Here is a 17,786-nt window from a genome sequence, read left to right on the forward strand (position 1 = left end):
ATAGGCGGAATTTACGAAAAAAGGCAAAAAGTGCAAAAAACAATTATAATAGGCAAAAAAAAGGCATTTTGCCTATAATCCGAGCTTTACTAATGAGTAATTGGGGCTTATTCTGCGGGAATTATCGCGCATAATTAACAATTAAAAACAAAGGTCTAAATAATTGAAATAAGCCCTCATGAATCACCAGAATCTTAAAATTGAATGTTTAAACTTCAATTTAGGCACTTGACAACCGCAAAAATCATAATTTAAGAGTTTTTAAGCTTCAAAAATGCTTATTTTCGCATTTTTCAAATTTTAAATCGCTTAAAACCCAAAATCTGTCAAGTTTTGAGACAATGTCATATTTTTTGTTTGATGACCCAAAAATGCTAAAAACATATTTTCGGGGGCAAAAAAGGTGATGTTTTGAACTTCAAAAAAATTCTTAAACAATTTCTGCCTAAAAATTTCCCTTAGCACCCTTCTGATTTGTTTATAGGGGATATTTTTTAACAAGAATTCGCAAATAAACCGATTCAGAACAATAAGACACAGGTAGCATTAAATCCTGACCTCAGAAGTGTCATAAGTTTCGAAACGGACCCTCAGGGAAACTAATTGGTGACCTCTGATCTAGAAGGTGAAGTGCGATGTATAATCTGGTTTTCTATTGTTAAAAGTCCTTTTGTGTTCGTGTGGCAACGTAAAAAAAATTAAACGCAACGAGAGATAGAGAAATTTCTGTCAAAATTTGGTATTTATGACTCTTAAAATAACACCAAATGCTAAAATTTATTGGCCTGTGGATGTGTCGTCAACCGAGGGTACGATCAGTGGCGTGGTAATTTTATGGTCAAACTACGTTTTGTTCTAATTTTTATGATTGTGAGAATTAAAAAAACCAACTAATATTTTTATCTCCACCACGGGGGGCGGTCACCTTTTTGGTTGCCTGTATTCTTCGGGACATATGCTGCGACCTATTTGATCACAAAGTAAATATTACTAATTTTACCGTCTTGTAGGGTAACTGCGTTTTCTTTCTTTTCCACTATTATATATATTATATCTCCCTTTGCCGACGTTTAAATTAGGACCCACTTGAAGCTCGCTTCAACACGCGCTTCGACCTCGTCGTGAGATTTCCCCGTAAGAGGCGAAAGAGAAAGCAATTAGAGTGGTGTTTACAAACTGACATGTGGTAACTGTCCAAAAACTTACATCGGTCAAACTGTCAAAACCTTTGACAAACGGATACCAGAACACAAAAGGATTTCAACAATAGAAAAACAGATTCTACATACACGCTTCACCTTCTAAATTATAATCATTCTTTCAATGAACAGTTTCAAATTCTTCATATTCAAAATAAAGGAATTAAGTTGTCTTTATTAGAATCTACGGAAATTATTAAATTGAAACATACATACAAATATAATTAAAAGATGAAGTTTTTCAATCCTCAGAGCAACATTAATAATATTGAAAATATTAAAAATATTACTAAGAGATTTTTAAATTGAAAAACTTATTGGTACATTTTCCTGGTGACACCTCCAAGGCTTCTACAATTTGCAAGCCAAATGGATGCTGCAGTGAAGACAAAGAGAAGGAATTCTACACTATGCAATTCACATCCCCGTCTGCAGCTTGGTAAAGTTCCAACGGAAAATGCACCTAGTTACTCTACGGAGTAATACGAATATAAAATAAAAATGTATACCATTTTTATTCAGTTGCAATGCGAAGACAAAACAATCTTACTTTTCAATTAGAGTACGGAGTGCAATCCAGCTCTCTGAAACGCGATTTTCGATTCTTATTGGAATCTCATCGGAGAGAGCGCAGGCTTGTTCTCCATATCCTAACTGACCAGCACCGAGAGCTTTTCCCACACATTGCAACTGAAACAATTAAGGTAGGTGACTAGCGTCATCTGGCAATTGAAAAATGAAGTTTTTCAATCCTCATAGCAACATTAATAATATTGAAAATATTAAAAATATTACTAAAAGATTTTTAAATTGAAAAACTTTCCGTTGGAACTTTACCAAGCTGCAGACGGGGATGTGAATTGCATAGTGTAGAATTCCTTCCCTTTGTCTTCACTGCAGCATCCATTTGGCTTGCAAATTGTAGAAGCCTTGGAGGTGTCACCAGGAAAATGTACCAATAAGTTTTTCAATTTAAAAATCCTTTAGTAATATTTTTAATATTTTCAATATTATTAATGTTGCTATGAGGATTGAAAAACTTCATCTTTCAATTGCCAGATGACGCTAGTCACCTACCCTATTTGTTTCAGTTGCAATGTGTGGGAAAAGCTCTCGGTGCTGGTCAGTTAGGATATGGAGAACAAGCCTGCACTCTCTCCGATGAGATTCCAATAAGAATCGAAAATCGCGATTCAGAGAGCTGGATTGCACTCCGTATTCTAATTGAAAAGTAAGATTGTTTTGCCTTCGCATTGCAACTGAATAAAAATGGTATACATTTTTATTTTACAAATATAATTCTATAATTCCGCATGACCAACTTCCGACAAACAGCTCCGTACTCCACAGCCTATTCAGTTAGAGACTTTAAAATGCAAACAATGGTAAATTAAATCACTTGAGAAAGGCACTCTACCGAAACAGCTGTAGTCACATAATTTAAAAAAAATTGTGGAAGTATTGAAAAAAAAGTTTTCAGTGTTTTATTGTTAGATAGTCTTTTTAATCCTTGAATTATTTAATTTGATAATACAAGCCTTTATCTTCAATTTAGTGGCCGAATTCATGTTACGACTCAATAATTTACGCATAATAACGTAGATAAAAGATTTGTGGGATAAACAATTTCAATTTTACAATAACTATTAAGTAAAACTTCTTAAAGTTTTTATAGCTGAATATTTGTGATATCGCTCCCATTCTCACGCCAAATTAAAATGTTTTGATCACTTTTCGAAAAATCTATTACTATTTTTAAAAAATCGATTATTGAAGCAATTTTTATAATAATTAAGCAAGAAATTAACAACAATCGCTATATTTTCAGTCACTCATTTTAAATGATTTTATATACATTTTCAGTAAAATTGTGTAATTTCTCCATACAATTTACCGGTCTTCTCCTTTAGTACTTAAAATCAAATAAATATCTTACATTGTTTATGTATTGTGTATAAATAAAAAATTAGGTTTAATCATTTACATATTATGTTTATCACATACTGTTATTAGCCCGATCAAAGAACAATCTGATCCCAAAAAAATAAAGGAAGGGTGAAAATTTGGGAATAGGTGGATGCAATTATTGTCTATTATTATATAAGAAAACGTTTACAATTCTACATCCCCTCTATTTTACAAAAATAGGGGGCGAACCCCCTTCTTGGAGGTGAAAAAATATACATTCAAAATAAGTAGGGAATTGGATAAAATGTCTAATTCTAAGCAACTTTTGTTCTATAAAGTTTTTTTACTAAGTCAATACTTTTCGTGTTATTTGCAAGTGAATATGTTCATTTTTAACAAACGGCTTTTCGCAAACAACTCAAAAAGTAAGTATATTAAAAATATATCTTATAAAAAAGTGAAAACAATGGTGTATGCACGACGTCTTTAGACCCACTAGTAAAAAAGTTGTAGCTAATGAAAAGTAAGTTCATATTCGTCAAATTCCAAATCGAATATTTCAACGTGAAATAATAAAAGAAACGGAGCACTTTTCGGGAAAAACTTATTACAACTTTTTTTAAAGTGTTTAAAAAGGTTTATTTTTGTATTTTTGAAAAAACATTAAAAGTAGGTTACGTTCAAAATATTGTTGGTTCCTTTTATTTTTTGGTAAAAAGAATCGCAATGGATTTTTTTTTCAAAATTAAAAAAAAAATTATTTTAAAACCAATTTTTTTCTAAAATGAGCACTTTAGACCAATGAAACTTTATAGATAATATATAAACAATACATAAGTAAAGTAACTTGTGAAGAGGTAAGCATTAATTATATTTGGGATTCTAATTAGGGGGTTATTTTCGCGATTCTTTTTACCAAAAAATAAAAGGGACCAACAATATTTTGAGCGTAATTCACTTACTTTTAATGTTAGAAATATTTTTAAAGAACAAAAATAAACCTTTCTTTAAACACTTTTTTAAAAAAATTGTAATGAATTTTCCCCGAAAAGTGCTCTGCTTTTTGGTTATTCCACGTTGAAATATTCGATTTGGAATTTGACAAATAAGAACCTGCTTTTCATTAGACACAACTTTGCTTCTCCTTGGTCTACAGACTTCATGCATACACCATTTTTTTCACTTTTTTATAAGTTATATTTTTGCTAAGAATATTTTTCAATAAAATACTTACTTTTTGAGTTATTTGCGGAAAACCGTCTAAAAACATTTTTTTTTTTTTGTTAAAAATGAACATATTCATTAGCAAATAACCCGAAAAGTATTGCCTTAGTAAAAAAACTCTATAGAATAAGAGTTGCTTAGAATTAGTAATTTTATCCAATACCGGACTTATTTTGAATGTATATTTTTTCGCCCCAGAGAAGGGTGTTCACCCCCAATTTTTGTAAAATGGAGGGGATGTAGAATTGTAAACTTTTTCTTAGATAATAATAGACAATTTCAACTACCTATTCCCAAATTTTCATCCTTCCTTTATTTATTTTGAGGTTTTCGTAGTTTTGTGTTCTTTGATCAGGTTATCTGGTTATATCATCAAAGGGCCTAGCCGGCTGAGATGATGAAAAATGTCCCCAACTCGATTCGAATTCTATATAGGTCACCGTTTAGCACATATAAAGAAACTCACTTTCTGAAATTTTTAGCCCCCTAGGTGGTCACGTGACCCACTTAGAGCCTAATTAGGCTTTTTATGTTTTATATTTTTTATCTCAGCCGCATCGAGAGCTAGCGAAAAACTTTAAATAAAAAAGTTGTAGGTTTCAAAAAGTCCTGTCCGAAAAAAAAAGTTCCGTTTTTTTATTTTTGGCGGGAAATTTAAATTTAAGGACGATTTTAAAGTTTTAAATGAGTATAAAAAAATAACTAAGACAACCGCTTTTTTGAAAAAAATTTATAACGTGTATTTTTGCATAATATTTCACCCTGAATTTTTTCAGATTTTTACAATTGATGAAACGTACTTTTAAAAATTAAAAACCGCATTTTTTTTGCTTTTTGATATAATTTTATATATGGTGTTTAAAAAAGGTAACACCGTCACTAGGATAGATAAAAAATTGAAAAACAATTGGGGTTTGCTTAATAAAAAATTTTTATAATGCCATCCATTTTCAAGATACAGGCCGTTGAAGAAAACAAAATTGTACACATTTTTTACGATTTTGCCGAAATTGCTGGCAACATTGTAATAAAATTTGGCAGGTTTTAAGAGGTAGTTATTGTGCATTTTGACATACAATTAAGAATTTTATATTCATAATTGAACCGCGTACGGATAATGGTCTGAACTTTTTAAAGAAAAAAAGATAGTACGCCACTGACATATTTCAAATTAACAATCATTTTTGAATTCCTCGTTCCATTTGTGATAAAAAATCGATCTTCCAATTTTTTCATACGACGCGCCATTTTTATGCAAGAAATAAAACATCTTAACCCTTACAAAGTATTCGAACATTAAGTTTGTGTTAATATTAAGTTTCTACAGAGAGGTCCTAAATTATGGAAATAAATTCATTTTCTCTAAAATGGGCGACTATAGAGAAAAATCCTGAAACAGGTCGATTTTTGTTTTTAAATTACAATTTTTTGGTATATATTTCATACTAGTGATGTCATCCATCTGAGCGTGATGACGTAATCGATGATTTTTTTAAATGGGAATAGGTGTCGTGTGGCACCTCATTTGAAAGGGTGTTCAATTGTCTATTCAGTAATACAAACATTATATATACAGGGTGACCAAAAAAATAATTTTTGAATTAAATTAATTGACGAAAAAAGAAGAATGTATGCAATTTATTTAACTCAAAATACATTCTATCGCTGTCACAAAATAGAAAAAAATGTTTATTTGGCAAATAAACCTTGCTTTTCGCTTAAATTAAATGTTCAAACTGCCAAGTGGTAGGTGGGAGGCTGTTTGTGATTTAATTTAAGCGAAAAGAAATGTTTATTTGTCAAATAAACATTTTTTTTTATATTTGCTGACAGCACTATAATGTATTTTGAGTTAAATAAATTGCATACATTCTTCTTTTTGCGTCAATTAATTTAATTCAAAAAATATTTTTTGGTCACCCTGTATAAATAATAATATTATTGATTATATTACTGAATAGAGAATAAAACCCTTTCAAATGAGATGCCACACAACCCCTATTGCCATTTAAAAAAATCATCGATTACGTCATCACGCTCAGATGGATGACATCACTAGTATGAAATATATGTCAAAAAGTTGTAATTTAAAAACAAAAATCGACCTCTTTCCGGATTTTTCTCTATAGTCGTCCATTTTAGATAAAATGAATTTATTCCATAATTTAGGACCTCTCTGTATACAATCTACATTATACTCGTAACTCGTATATCCATAAAAACTTAATTTCAATACTTTGGAAGTATTAAGATATTTTATTTTTTGCATGAAAATGGCGCGTCGTATGAAAAACAGGGAAAATAGATTTTTTTGTCTCAAATGCAACGAAGAATTCAAAAATGATTGTTAATTTGAAATACGTCAGTGGCGTACTATCTTTATTCTTTAAAAAGTGCAGACCATTACCCGTATTCGCGCCAATGATGAATATAAAATTCTTAATTGTATGTCAAAAATGCACAATAACTACCTCTTAAAACCTGCCAAATTTTATTACAATGTTGCCAGTAGTTTCAGCAAAATCGTAAAAAATGTGTAAAATTTTGTTTTCTTCAACGCCCTGTAGCTTGAAAATGGAAGGCATTACAAAAATGTTTTTATTAAGAAAACCCCAATTGTTTTTCAGTTTTTTATCTATCCTAGTGATGGTGTTACTTTTTTTAAACACATTTATAAAATTGTATCAAAAAGCGAAAAAAAAAACAAAAAAATGCGGTTTTTATTTTTAAAACTACGTTTCACCAATTTTAAAAATCTAAAAAAATTCAGGGAAATACATTATGCAAAAATACACTTTATAACTTTTTTTTGTGAAAACGAATGTCTTAGTTATTTTTTTATACTCTTTTAAAATCGTCCTAAAATTTAAATTTCCGCCCAAAAATTAAAAAAACATTTTTTTTTGGACAGAACTTTTTGAAACCTACAACTTTTTTATTTAAAGTTTTTCGCTAGCTCTCTATGCGGCTGAGATAAAAAATAAAAACATATAAAGCCTAATTAGGCTCTAGGTGGGTCACGTGATCACCTAGGGGGCTAAAAATTTCAGAAAGTGAGTTTCTCTATATGTGCTAAACGGTGACCTATAGGTATAGAATTCAAATCGAGTTGGGGCAGTTTTCATCTACTTACCCAGCTAGGGAGCGGTTCAAGGTATTACGTAACGCGATTTTTAAAGATGTTTAAACCACCCCCCCCCCCCGTACGTAACGCACTCTTATGGGAGTTTAACTGATTTTTGACCCCCCCCCCAACCTGCGTTACGTAATACTTGAAGGGTCCCCTAGGCCCTTTATCGAAAGCAGTTGTTTAATACCTGTAACAAATAGTGTCACGAAAAAGGCTTTAATTTTGCTAATTTCTCTGGTCTATAAGGCTGTGGTTACTTAGGCTGCATAATGCTTAGGCAAAAACCAAAAAACTGGGTTGGTGGAACGGGAATTCACTCACAGTAACTCAAATCAACGTATCTAGAGGTGCAACGTTAAGCACATTTGAATTATGTAGTTAATTCTGAGTCTGCCTGTAGAAGCCTTTCATATTTTTTTTATTTCCAGATCTGCTTCAGGATGGATGCAAAAAAAACCTGCGTAAGTCCGGTAATTTATTTCACTATTAACAACTGAGGCGCTCAGAGCAACAGTGGCCTCAGCCACAAATTGAGCATTTTTAGATTAATACAGTGGTTCTCAACCTTTTTGAGTGATGTACCACAAAATACTTATTATCTTTTTTTTTGGTACCACCTAACTGAAATATCTATCTAGGTAGTTAGTCTAATTAATTATAATAGTGCTGATTTTGGCTAAGTTTTTGCGTTTTGCGTACCACCGCAAATAATAATATGTACCACCAGTGGTACAGTTGGTTCCTAAAAAAACTGATACGACTCTTAGTAAGATTTGATCATGTTGAGCAGTGTATTTGATTGATCTGACATTATATTATATTTATTATGACAGACAAATAATAAAATAAACAAACAACAAACAACTGATTACATATTATGTTAATTCATAAATTGTAATAATTATTAAGGTCTAAATTTTGATAATATTTTGATCTCCTGCATTTTATAAAGAGTATACAGGGTGTTTGGTAAAGAATGGGCCATAGCTTAACCTTAGATTCCTGAGGTTAAAATAGGTCGATTTAAGCTACATAACTTACCTTAGTACAAAAGTTGACAATAACCGAAATACAGGGTGTCAAAGTTAAACTTTTATTTTATTTATTTTTGAATATTTCCTGGAACGCATGGGACAACAACACGAAATTTGGTAAGTGATGCTGTTATTGTACAATCTACTAAATTACGTTTTTGGCTACTACCAGAGGCGTACGATGGGGGAACGTGTATGGTTGACCCTTCCCAAATTCTACGCCACTGGCGGAATTGCTATTTTAGTGCAATTTTTTGATTCTCCAATATTTTCTATCTAAAAAGCGTACTCTTTATTCGTAACGATAAAGCCATTAGTTTTCGAGATATTTGAAGCTAAAAACGAAGCAGCATAATACATTAATCAAAATAAATGTGCCTTTTCATTTTTAATTTCAAATATCTCGAAAACTAATGACTTTATCGTTACAAATGAAGAGTATATTATTTGCATAGAAAGTATTGGAGAATCTAAAAATTATTCTAAAATAGCAGTTTCACCAGTGCCGTAGAATTTGGGAAGGGTCAACCATTCACTTTCCCCTGTCGTACGCCTCTGGTATTAACCACAAACGATTATTTAACATAATTTAGTAGGGTGTACAGTCCCTACACTTTCTGCCAAGTACTATAAGGATATATCAAATAGTTTTATAGTACCGGGCACACATAGTTCCTAAAGTTTTAAATAAAGAATAAATTATTTAAAAAAAAAAGAATACTTTAAAATAATTTGACATATCCATGTGATACTTGGCAGAAAGTGTAGACACTGTACACCCTACTAAATTATGTTAAATAAATCGTTTCTGGCTACTACCAGAGGCGTACGACAGGGGAAAGTGAATGATTGATCCTTCCCAAATTCTACGCTACGGATGAAACTGCTATTTTAACATAATTTTTAGATTCTGCATTACTTTCTGTGCAAATAATATGCTCTTCGTTCGTAACGATAAAGTCATTAGTTTTCGAGATATTTGAAGTTAAAAATGAAAAGGCACACTTATTTTTGATTAATGTATTATGTTCCTTCGTTTTTAGCTTCAAATATCTCGAAAACTAATGGCTTTATCGTTACGAATAAAGAGTACATTTTTTACATAGAAAGTATTGGAGAATAAAAAAATTGCACTAAAATAGCAATCCCGCCAGTGGCGTAGAATTTGGGAAGGGTCAACCATTCCCGTTCTCCCGTCGTACGCCTCTGGTAGTAGTCAGAAACGTTTGTTTAACATAATTTAGTAGATTGTACAATACCAGCATTACCTACCAAATTTCGTGTTATTGTCCCATGCCTGTCAGGAGTCAGGACATATTCAAAAATAAATAAAATAAAAGTTTAACTTTGACACCCTGTATTTCAGCTATTATCAACTTTTGTACTAAGATAAGTTAGCTTAAATCGACGTATTTTAACCTCAGGAATCTAAGGTTAAGCTATGGCCCATTCTTTACCAAACACCCTGTATAAATGATAGTTTTTACATAAAATAGGGTTGTTTTTTAGCCATACGCCTCACATTCCATCTAAGGGGATAATTGACTCATCCCAAAAACCTATGGTATCAAAAGGATTGAGCTCTGGTGGGACTCTTTCCATGTTATTGAGCCCTAGGTGACTTGCAATGCAGGTGTATGTCCCAAAAATTTTCATACACTTCTGTCCGTCGCCAGTAGTACAGCTTTCTGCATGGTCTTATAAAGATGTTTATTCAGACCCAGCTTTTTTATGCTTTCGAGGAAGGTCTTCGGAATGACTCCAGTAGAAGACATAATAATCGGGTGTCGTTTGTCTCGTTAATTTATTGACTAATACGAGATCTGGTCTATTATGTGCCAATGTTTGGTCTGTGAGCACAGTGCGGTCCCAGTATAGCTTATAGTTGTCATTCTCAAGCATACTCTCAAGAACGTATTGATAATATGGGAGATGGTCCGTTTGGAGAAGTCCCAGTTTTATAGCTATCTCTTGATGAAGGATATTTCCTACTGAGTCATGCCGTTCCTTGTATTCAGTTTCAGCAAATGCCTGGCAGCCCCCGGTAATATGTTGGATGGTTTCTTGGGCTTGACATCCATATCGACATTTGTCGTTTTGAACCTGAGGGTCTTTGACGATATATTTCAGGTAATTTCTAGTTGGTACAACATGAAACTGAATGGCCAGTAATGAACCTTCCTATAGTGTTGTTGTTATTATTTTTATTATTATTGGAATAAAACAAACGACTTAACTCAACAATATATTAAAGCAAGAATTGTAACAAAATTAAAAGATAACTGGGCACTATCATAGGCAGCAAAACATTGTAACATAAGCAGAACCACAGTTTTTCTCTTAATAAAAAATGGAGGGAACAAGAAACTCTTGAAAGAAATCGAGGGTCTGGAAGACCAAAAATATCTACTGCTCATGAAGATCGTACGCGTTTGGAGAGATTAGAAGAGAATTCTTTTGAAGATGCGAAAACTGCAAGAATTATCTCACAGTTTGGAAGACCAAAACTGTACTAAATTTAGGTATATAAAAATAAAATTAATATTTTGTAATATCTCCATCAGCATTGATAATAGCTTGTAGTCTTCGGTCCATCTGCGTGAAAGGAACTATGAAATTGTCTTCTTCAGCGAGCTCTTCCCAAACCTGTTGTATACCGTGCCACAGCTCTTCAGCATTTTGAGGTAAAAAATTACGTCGATACAACCGTTTTACAAGAACGCCCCAGACATTCTCGATTGGGTTTAAATCTGGACTGTAGCTGGGCCGTGGTAAGGTTTCGATGTTGTTATTCTTGAGCCACTGGTTTATAATATTTGCAGTGTGAACAGGACAATTATCTTGTTGGAGGATAAAATTATTTTCTGGATACAACTGTTCTACACTGGGAAACATAATGTTTTCTAGAATATTCGGATAAGTCTGCCCAACAAACCTGCCATCAATAAGCCATACAATTCCCACTCTTCTAGATGAAATCCATCCCCATACATTGACGCTAAAATGACCAGCTGATCGATATCTATCAACATATACAGGATTAAATCTATTATTATCTGGTCTATACACCCCCATTTTGCCCTTTTTAGAAGATTGAAAAATTTTCTCATCTGTAAATATTACCATGTTCCAAAACTCTTGATTTTGTAGCTGATGGTTTAAAGCAAATAAAAGTCTTGATTGCTTTTGTTCTGGTGTAAAAGCTTGTTTTTTTGCTGCAGTTCGGTACCTAAGACGCGATGCTTTAATTCTGCGTCAAGTTGTTGTATTTGCCAAACTATGACATAATTCTTGCAGTTTTCGCATCTTCAAAAGGATTCTCTTCTAATCTCTCCAAAAGCGTACGATCTTCATGAGCGGTAGATATTTTTGGTCTTTCAGAACCTTGCCTTCTTTCGAGAGTTTCTTGTTCTTTCCATCTTTTATTAATATTAAAAACTGTTATTCTGCTTACGTTAAAACGGTTTGCTACGGCAGATAGTGACCAACCATCTTCTAATTTCGTTACAGTTCTTGCTTTTAGTTCTTTGCTAGCATGTGGAGCCATTTTTTAAAGTTGGACCAAGGAACTGCCAATACTGACAGTTCGTATGGGTTGAACAGAATTAGCTATCTGACAAATTTTAAGATTTGACAGTGACAGTATGTAAATAATAAATATATATCCTTCAATATACACTGCTCAATTTTCTACAAAATACGCTTTAAGAGTCGTATCAGTTTTTTTAGGAACCAGCTGTACATGTACCACATATTGAGAACCGCTGGTCTACACAACCTACCTCTATATTTTGCTAAATGGCGCTACATAATTTGTCGCGCCATCCCATAAGCATAATGTATATATATACGAATGCAAAGATTGCCTTTATCTCAAAACTTCGTTTTTGGGTTTAGGCCACTGTTGCTCTGAGAGCCCCAACTATTATTATCAACATTTCTTGGTAATCCCACCGTTGTCACTAATGTTCCACCAATGGTCACCATCTTAATATTTTGAGCTCTATAACCTACAACTGAGAGATTTGATATTCTTAATTAATCACCCCGTATATCTTACAGGGGTATTCATTAAGAATGTCCAATCCCTAAATTGTAGATTCTAGACCTCAAAATATGAAGGTTTAACCCCAATCACTTAAATAAAATTTGGCTCCTTACTGAGTTACAGGTGTTACTGAATCCTTATGTAAAGATTTAAGAAATATTGATACCTACTACTTTAAAACTACCTATTTGACATATTCTTGTCATACTTGGCAGAAAGTGTAGGTACCATACACCCTACTAAATTATGTTAAATTAACGTTTCTGGCTACTACCAGAGGCGTACGATATGGGAAAGTGAATGGTTGACCCTTCCCAAATTCTGCGCCACTGACGGAATTGCTGTTTTAGTGCAATTTTTCGATTCTTCAATACTTTCTAACGATAAAATCATTAGTTTTCGTGATATTTGAAGTTAAAAATGAAGGGGCACAATACATTAATTAAAATAACTGCAATTTCATTTTTGACTTCATAGCTATTTGTATAACAAGGGAGGAAAGTGCTACTTTTCCTCCCGAGAATGAAGTTTACTGCCCGACGCGTAGAAGAGGGCAGTAATAATTCAAGGGAGGAAAAGGTTTTTTACTCCCATGTTATACATATATGGTTTTTCCACCTTCCTCAAATTAATAACAAGTCATTTTTCATTTTTACTTAATTTATTTTTATGTAACCAACCAACAAAATTTATTAAAAGTAAAACTAACAAGTAGGTACAATATAACTGTCAACTGTCAAATATAAGTCAAATTATTAATGTAAACATTGTTAAATCAAAATAACAATTTATTGTTTTTTACCATTCTGCAAAATGCAGGGTGTTTTATAAATAAACGTTAAAATGTATAGATACTTACGTAATAGAAAATAGATATTGTACAGGGAGTCAATAAGTTATATTTCATGAATGAAATACCATGACGTCACTTTTACTTTTCCTCCCTAGGGAGGAAAAGTACAACTTTGCTCCCTACAATCAGGTCCGGAAAAGTATACTTTCGGTAGAGGTAGGTGGAAATAGCTATTTGTATAACAAGGGAGGAAAGTGTAACTTTTCCTCCCGAGAATGAAGTTTACTGCCCGACGCGTAGCGGAGGGCAGTAATCATTCAAGGGAGGAAAAGGCACTTTACTCCCATGTTATACATATGGGTTTTCCACCTTCCTCAAATAACAAGTAATTTTTCATTTTTACTTAATTTATTTATGTAACTAACCAACAAAATTTATTAGAACTAAAACAACAAGTAGGTACAATATAACTGTCAACTGTCAAATATAAGTCAAATTATTAATGTAAACATTGTTAAATCAAAATAACAATTTACTGTTTTTTACCATTCTGCAAAATACAGGATGTTTTATAAATAAACGTTAAAATGTATAGATACTTCGTAATAGAAAATAGATATTATACAGGGCGTCAATAAGTTATATTTCATGAATGAAATACCATGACGTCATTTTTACTTTTCCTCCCTAGGGAGGAAAAGTACAACTTTGCTCCCTACAATCAGGTCCGGAAAAGTATACTTTCGGTAGAGGTAGGTGGAAAAATATATTATTTACATAGAAGGTATTATACAATCGAAAAATGACACTAAAACAGCAATTCCATCAGCGGCGTAGAATTTGGGAAGGGTCAGCCATTCATTTTCCCCTGTCTTACGCCTTTGGTAGTAGCCAGAAATATTTATTTAACATGATTTAGTAGTGTGTACAGTACCTACACTTACTGCCACAAGTACGACAAGGATACGTCAAATAGTTTTAAAGTACTGAGTACAAATAGTTTTTTAATTTTTAAATAAAACACCCTATAACTCAGTCAGGCCCCACATTTTATTTAAGTGATTTGAGTTAAATCTTAATATTTTAAGGTTTAGACTATACAACTCAGAGAATTCTTAATAAATCACCCTGTATTTGCCAAAAAATCATAATTTAAAAATAAAAATATTTGAAAAAAAAAAGAATGTGTGAATTTTGTACGCACGTAAGAAGTTATACTTCTATTATAATATGTAATCTAACTTCATATTATGATTTCAACGAAATCAATCTACCTATCTACTTTAAACAGTTTTTTGTATTGCATTTAAATATTAAACTAATTTTAGAAAGAACAAAAAGAATACCAAAAAAAAGGATATGACTTTGTCGGGATTTGAACAGGGGACCTCTCTATCCCTAAGCAAATGCTCTACCGATCAGCTACCACCGCTTTTATAGTCAGTCGATCATTTCTCGGACATACAATCACGGTGACTGATACATTAATTGAAAATAAATATTTTCAATAATACTTATTAGGAGAAAGACAAATGCACAAACATAAAAGTTATAATAAATATAAATTATAAAAACACTAATAATATATTCTTTTCACGAACACCTTATTTGCGCTACATAACTTAAAAGATGTAGCAACTAATATCATACTGTCGGTGTGCGCATGCGCCAGGGAATGTAAAAATTCACCCTTGTGCCTAAAGAAGTATAACTTCAAAAATCGACATGTTACGGGATTTATTTCCAAAATCGCCCCTTCTTGAAAAAATGAATTTACTCCATAATTTTAAACCTCACTATAATAATAGAGAGAGAGACAGTTTCAAAATTATGGAATACTTTCATGTTTTCGAGAATAGGCCACTTTGAAGAAAAATATTTTTTGGCATATATGCCATAATAGTGACGTCATCCAATTGGGCGAGATGACGTAATTGATGTTTTTTAAATGGAAATAGGGGTCGTGTGGTAGCTCATATGAACATTTATTCAATTATCTATTCAGTAATATAAACAATAACATCATTATTCATACAGAGTGTCCAAAAAAATAATTTTTAAAATCGATTAATTGACGCAACAAGAAGAATGTATGTTATTTATTTAACTCAAAATACATTTTACTGCTGTCAGAGAATATAAACAAAATTATTTGATAAATAAAAAAATATGAAAAAAAAATTTTTAGGAAACGCTTTTCTTTAGTTCCGAGTGACTAAAATTAAAAATATTAAAAAATCAACTAAAAAGCAAAAAATAAAAAAAAAATTGAAAAAATCCAACACATTCGTCAAAGAAAAGCGTGGTGCGTCTTCATCGAATAAACGGTTTTCGCCCCACGCTTTTCTTTGACGAATGTGTTGGATTTTTTCAATTTTTTTTTATTTTTTGCTTTTTAGTTGATTTTTTAATATTTTTAATTTTAGTCACTCGGAACTAAAGAAAAGCGTTTCCTAAAAATTTTTTTTTCATATTTTTTTATTTTTTACTTTTTAGTCTTACACTTTTCAAACATTAAAATATATCGTCATGTTTATTAAAATATGTATAAAACATATGATGAACAAACATGAAAAGTAGTCGGAATCGGCAAAAAATTTGGAACTCTATTGTTTATTTATGAAACATAACGTAAACAATTAACGTAAAAAGTGAAATTATGTATAGTTCATACAATTAGCTACAATCTGTATTGTTTATTTATGAAACAACGTAAACAATTAACGTAAAAAGTGAAATTATGTATAGTTCATATAATTAGCTACAATCTGTAAAAGTTTCAAGTTTCTTCATTGTAAAAAACAAGAGAATTTAAGCATTTTCTGGTAAAATCGTTTTTATATTTAAACAATTAACAAACATAAAAAAATTATTGACTATTCGTGTATTGTTCCCGCGAATGCATATGTCTGCAAATTTTTAGTCATTTGCATTGAAGAAAAGGCAGTAAAATTAACGTCCAAAAATTTGACCCAAACGATTGAACTAAAGAAAAGCGTTTAATTAATACGCCAAAACGAATTCTAATGTTAATTGTAGCACAAAACGTCTCCACCGGTGGTTTTTCTAAGACTACGATAAAAACACGAATTTTTTGAATTCGAGTTTTGGGTAAGGTTCTGTTTCGTATTGTATTGAAATTTGACACGAATAAGTGCCGATTTTTATATAAACAAATATATTTTCGTTCAATATTTCGTTATAAGCGTTCAAAATTTGAAACTTTATTGTTTATTTATGAAGCACAACGTAAACAATTAACGTAAAAAGTGAAATTATGTATAGTTCATATCATTAGCTACAATCCGTAAAAGTTTTAAGTTTCTACATTGTAAAAAACAAGAGAATTTAAGCATTTTCCATTAAAATCGTTTATTTTTATTTAAACAATTGATAAACATAAAAAAAATTATTTTTATTGACTATTCGTGTATTGTTCCCGCGAATGCATATGTCTGCAAATTTTCATTCATTTGCATTGAAGAAAATTCAGTCAAATTAACGTCTAAACATTTGACGCAAACTATTGAACTAAAGAAAAGCGTTTAAAAAAAAAGAAGAATGTGTGTAACTTATTAAATTTAAATTAAAATACATTTTACTGCTGTCAGAAACCAGACAAAAATGTTTATATCACAAATAATCATTGATTTTCGCTTAAATTGAATGTTAAAACTTCCAAGAGGCAGATTTCTGGCGGGAGCTGGCTTGAATATTTTTTAATTTAATCGAAAAGCAATGTTTATTTCTGAAATACACATTTTTTTCTGGTTACGGGCAACTGTAAAATGTATTCTGAGTTAAATAAATTACATACATTCTTCTTTTTTGTCAAATAATTTAATTAAAAAATTGTTTTTGGACACCCTGTACAAATAATTATATAAATTTTTATATTACTGAATAAAGAATTGAATGACCTTTCAAATGAGCTATCGCATGTCCCCTATTCTCATTTAAAAAAATCATCGATTACGTCATCGCGCCCAGAAGGATGACGTCACTAGTATGACATATATGCCAAAATATCGTAATTTAAAAATAAAATCGACCCCTTTCGGGATTTTTCCTTAACCCTGGATTGCTACACTTATTTTCTAAACTCAATCTGCTACATCGAGGTACAGTGGTACCCCAAATAAAATCGACCTAAAATATTTATATATGTATGTTTTAAGAACTTATGACAAAAACAATCTTAAGATAACATGCTAAGAATTTATTTTGTATACAAAAATATGTTATTATATTATTATTCACAAGTTTATTTTCATATTTTCTACACCCACTATTGCAAATTGGTGTAACTTACAAACAAGGTTGGGGTACAAGTGTACCCCAGGTAGCATTCCAGGGTTCAAGTCGCCTTTTTACGAAATAACGAATTTATTCCTTTCACTTGCATCGTACTGTATAAACAAATATATGAGTGTTCAAAATTTAAAACTTT

This window comes from Diabrotica virgifera, chromosome 10 (genome assembly GCF_917563875.1).
Source record: "Diabrotica virgifera virgifera chromosome 10, PGI_DIABVI_V3a".
Lineage (NCBI taxonomy): Eukaryota > Metazoa > Arthropoda > Insecta > Coleoptera > Chrysomelidae > Diabrotica > Diabrotica virgifera.